Here is a 5,692-nt window from a genome sequence, read left to right on the forward strand (position 1 = left end):
CAGCAGGAACAAGACAGAATACATGTGTGTAAATGAGTGGTAGGTCAGTGGAATGGTGAGGATGCAAGGAGCAGAGTTGGCGAAAGTGGATGAGTTTAAGTACTTGGGATCAACAGTATAGAGTAATGGGGATTCTGGAAGAGAGGTGAAGAAGAGAGTGCAGGCAGGGAGGGAGGGATGGTGAAGAGTGTCAGGAGTGATTTGTGACAGACGGATATCAGCAAGAGTGTAAAGGAACGTTTACAGGATGGTAGTAAGTGTGTTATATGGGTTGGAGACGGTGACACTGATCAGAAAGCAGGAGACAGAGCTAGAGGTGGCAGATGCTAAGATTTGCATTGGGGGTGACGAGGATGGACAGGATTAGAAATGAGTACATTAAAGGGTCAGCTCAAGTTGGATGGTTGGGAGAAAAAGTCAGATAGGCGAGATTGCATTGGTTTGGACATGTGCAGAGGAGAGATGCTCGGTATATTGGGAGAAGGATGCTAAGGATAGAGCTGCCAGGCAAGAGAAAAAGAGGAAGCCCCAAGAGAAGGTTTATGGATGTGGTGAGATAGGACATGCAGGTGATGAGTGTAACAGAACAAGATGCAAAGGACAGAAAGATATGGAAGAAGATGATCCGCTGTGGCGACACCTAACGGGAGCAGCCGATAGAAGAAGAATAACTTCAAATTGAACAAAAAAGGCATATAACAAGACCCTGGCTGAAATATAACAAACACCTTTAAGTCTATAAGTGGAAAATAAGATGAAGGATCACTGACAATGGTGGCAATCAGCCTAAAGTATTGCAATTTTGCATTGGTGATTTGGGGATTGGATAGCACTTGCTTTGTTGTGGGTTAGGGTGGTACCTAGAGATAACCTCATCTATTTATCTGTTGGGTTTACTGGGTTTGCATCTGAGCCAAGACCATAATCACTTTCAAAGTGTGGGGAGATCCTTGAGGCTAAAGCTTCATCCTAGTGCCCTCATGAATTCCTCCATCCCTCAGCCTTGAGCAGCTTTTCCATGCATATAATATTGCTTCCTTGCAGTCTGTTCCATGTTAAACAAAGAGGAATCGCAGCAATCTCTAAGTACTGGAAGAGTTTGTTGAGCCTTTCTGTTCAACCTACTGCATGGCAGCTTAGCAATTCCTATCTCATCACAGTAACATGTGGACACAGATAGATAGATAGATAGATAGATAGATAGATAGATAGATAGATAGATAGATAGATAGATACTTTCTATGCTAGTTTGGTGTTGTCTCTCTCGTTCTTTCTCTTTATCTGCATCTTTTTCCACATCCTTTGCATTAGGCCTATCCAGCGTCAATTAACTGAAACATTTGCTCCTGGCAATTTCTTATCTACGAGGAGACCTTTTATAATAGATATATAAAGAGATTAGAATGGTTCTGTATGATTGAGAGCTAAATAGAATTGTTCATACACACAGGTAGATAGATCAATCTACCTGTATAGACAAATAAATAATTTTAGTGTCACTCTCATGAAAGATGAGCCTAAAAAATAGTAAATAAAAAGAATGAATCACTAGTGTTCTTTTCTGATCCACACTGGCTGACTCCATATCTCTGCTGCAATTTCATAAATCCAGCTGACAAGGAGCAGCATTTCAAGTAATAACATCAAGACAGAAAATGTCATATAGTCATTTCAACATGAAGTGATAGCATGTCAAGACACAGGCTCATTAGGAAAAATGACGTGCAGGCCTCCAGCGACGGAAGCAGCCTGGGTTCACTTTGACATGATAAGAGAAACTCGCCTTTCCTTTGTTCCCTTTTATATGATCAGGCTCAAATGTGGCAGCTTTCCGGAGAAAGGCCAGAGTTCTTATTTATCCTTGTCATGAAGACCACGCTTAAGAATGGATGAATGCACCAAAGAATCATTTTAGCAAGTGCAGGTTACCTTTTTGAAAAATGATTGTGTCTGCTGCTTCCACTATGCAGAGGACAAACACTTTCATTATCTGCTGTAATAAAGTCACCTCATGAAGAAACGGCCTGGGGTGACTTCATACGGGCAACTTAATATTTCGTTTAAAGTATATTTTGTTAATAGTACAGTATACCTAAAATCACCACAAGAAATATTCGTCTCAAAGGAATTTCTAAGTGTTTTTTCATGCCAAACATTTTAAGCAAGCTAACCTGGCTCACTCCTTACAAAGATTTTACCCAAGCACACAGTCTTGGAGCAGTGGCATCGTGGAGAGCTTAATGTGATCTTCTATCTCTCTTGTGCCATTTAACCTTTTCCAACCTGCTGTAAATCTGTCAAAATCAGATTACTACTCCTCCCATCCTGAAATGTGTTTTTTCAAAAGAACATTCAGACGAATTCTGGACTAATAATTCCCTTAAGAGCAGGAAATGCAGTTAAAAATAAACTGAGAATGTGCAGAAGAAAAGTAAACGTTTATAGCAGAAAATGGTCTGTAATATGGAACATGCAGTGCGGCTCCAAAAGAATTAGTCCTGTATGGGACAAAACTGAGAAAATGGACACACGATATGCAGTGGTAAATCAGGGCTTCATTAGAGAGTGACCAAATGAAAGCTGTTGTTAAAACACGTTCACATCAAACCTTGAATTCAATTTGTATGAAAACATGGAAGACTGGAAGAAGAAATAAATCATTATCATATAATGAAACTTAAAGGAACTGACCTTAACAGTAAGCGATATGTTTGGAACAAGAACATCATTTTGAGAAGACACTTTCTAAACTATGTGGCAGCACCATTGTCTGGGGATGAGTCTCTAAATCCAAGTATGAATGGTTAATGTGGACAAAAAGCAACCCGAAGACAAATCCAAAAGAAAAACCAGCAGCAGTCCATAAGAGACTTGGGACCCAATAGAACAACTACTGTCAAGCCTGAAATACAGTTCAGTTGAAAATATATGGGAGGATCAAAAACACTCCCCCAATCCATCTTAAGGGAGCTAATGCACTTCTAAAAATATAAAACCCAGTAGAATCCCAGCTCTATGAGATGTCAAAGTGGTATAAATAATTAAGGAATCTGTCAACCAACATAGTGTGGATTTTGATTTATGAAACTAGTGTTCATCTGCAAAATCACCTTCACAATTCTGGTGTTGGGGGTGCTGCCAGGTTGATAGGGTTAAGGCTTCATTTGAGCATGTTTTTAATTTGAATTAGTCGTTTGTATTTGTTTGTGTTTATATTTTGTTTCGTTTTGTGTAACTTTATGAATGTTGATTTTTTTTCTTTGTTTTTTTATATTTTGTATTTCACAAGCTTTTATGATGTAAAGTGCCTGAGACACTGGCTGTGTAAACAGAACAGGTCAGGTCAAGTCGGGGAGCATTCACTGGTACAGCACGTGGCCACACCAACCACACGACAAAAGAGCTCTTGATCCTGATTGGCAACCTCCCTGACAGACACGTGGTCCAGTCCAACTCTCCGGAAATGCCCATCTATCTGCTGCAGCCAGGTGTTACTTGGGCATCCCCTTGGCTTTGTCCAGCCACTCGGGTTCTCAACATTGAGGACCCTGTGAGATGAATCACCCTCAGGGAATCGAGCCACATGGCCGTAGTGCTGTAACTGACGCTCCCTCACAATGCAGGTAATGTGCCTCATTCGGGACTCCATGAGCAACCGCTCATTTGACACAAAGTCAAACCAGCGGTACCCAAGGATTCTCCAAAGAGACACAGTACCAAAGGAGACTAGTCTCTTCTTTATGTCTCAACCACATAGCACGACAGGAAGCACCAGAACTCTAAAGACTTGCATAGATATCAGGAGTGTCACTCACCCGTCCCTTTCCAGCGACCTCATAATGACTTCATAGGAAGAGTCACCAGAGACACTAAAATAAAAAAAAAATAAAATCCTTCAGTTCTTTCAAAGAATAACCCAGACACACTCATGCTAATACAAAAAAATACATTTTCTTGATAAGGATTGCAGAAAAGAGATATAGAAGCAAAAAATGAACAACACAGGGCCTAAAATCTGGGCTAACAGGGTATCATTCTTTCACTCACTTATAAAGAGGGAACAATGTGATGAATGATATTTTCCCCATTGTTCCTTATCTGAAAAATCACCTAACCAAATATAATTTATTATGATCAAGCTTTAAAATGCTGTGAATTGTCTGTGAATTGTTTGTGTGATGTTGGACAGCTTGTAGCAGCAGCCTGTAGTTATACGATATAATCTTACAAGCATGTAGTTCACATCTGAATAAACAAGAATTTTATAACAGCTAAAGATTTATGTGGGACACATAGCTTAAATTACAACAGTAATGGGAAATGACACTGTACAGTATTTGTTAAGTCATGAGTTTACGAGATGAACTATAATGGGTTTTATCCTCTCCTGAATGGGATGTTTGTAGGAAATGCTCCAGCAGAAACACATGACTATTGGAAGGTCCTTGATGGACTGAATATTATATAAAAAATCCCCAAGACAGTATTTGGCAGCAGTATGATGCAACAGTTTATACTGGTCAAACCCTTGCAGGGACTCATGAGACATGTGGCACTGAAATGATAACCCAGGAGCAGAACTATCTAGAGGGAACCACTAGAAAAAGCTCCAGTAAAACCTAAAAGTCCTATTTGATTACATAGCCATGACACTGAAAGTACTAGGGGGTCTGCTTTTAGAAGAGTACTGCCATCCTCAGTGAGAGAACGTAGGAGTGAGAGCCTCTTTGAATACTTGGAACTGCAGCCAAAGTTGTTTATTGGCAGGCTTTGGGTTTGTACAATGAGGATATGGGTGGCCCATTACACCTTAAATTATTGGGAGGTGAAACGTGGACTTTTTATTTTAAGATAGTTAAGCTGCTCATGAAGGTGCTTTTATATTGCTTTGAGACCAAACAGTTCATGGAATACCACAATGTTAATCGGATATTTCATGATGTTGCTCTCGTAAAAAGCCTTTAGATTGATTTTGTGCTGTTTTGTTAATAAATATTGTTTTTCATGAAAATTGGTCTGTGGTAGTGGTGATGGACTGTGAGTAAATGACTCCAATATAGAAATTTAAAACTTCTTTATATCATTTTTGTTTGTTTGCCTGCAGAAAAAAAACTTTTACTTGCCGTTTTGTTTCAAGGGTGCACAAGTAGAGAGGTTGTGGCTTGTCGGTCTTGGAGTGGACAGGGTAGCGCGTGTTTCTATGCGAAGCACCCTCTGGCGGAGGTGGTTGCCTGCTGTCCATCGTGCTTCATCTCGGCGTTCTTCTGGTGTGGCTGTGGTGTTTGGAGGCTGTGGAATAATAGGCAGACGCGTGGCGGACATAACAGAAGGACGTAGTGCGGAGTGTCAGCGTCATAGGTACGTGTGGCGCAGTCGTCACACATAATGTTTAGGGTAGGCATGTGAGTAGGGAGCACGAGGGGTGTTAGAGGTGATGGTTGACCCGGGAGAGTTCAGTTCACACCAGGAGGAGGTCAACATGAGAGCTACAGGGTGATGTACCAGCAGGGAATAGACTAGTATTCTGATTTGCCAGGACAAATTAGCTTATTAAAAATGGGGTTGATCCTGGTTTTATTTTTTTTTTTGCTTGTTTTTCATCTTAAATCATCATTGCATTTATTTGCACCCATTTTACAGTTTCTTTATGGACTTTTTTCTTAAATAAATACATCTTTTTAGTTGTTATATC

This window comes from Polypterus senegalus, chromosome 8, assembly GCF_016835505.1.
Source record: "Polypterus senegalus isolate Bchr_013 chromosome 8, ASM1683550v1, whole genome shotgun sequence".
NCBI classification, from domain to species: domain Eukaryota; kingdom Metazoa; phylum Chordata; class Cladistia; order Polypteriformes; family Polypteridae; genus Polypterus; species Polypterus senegalus.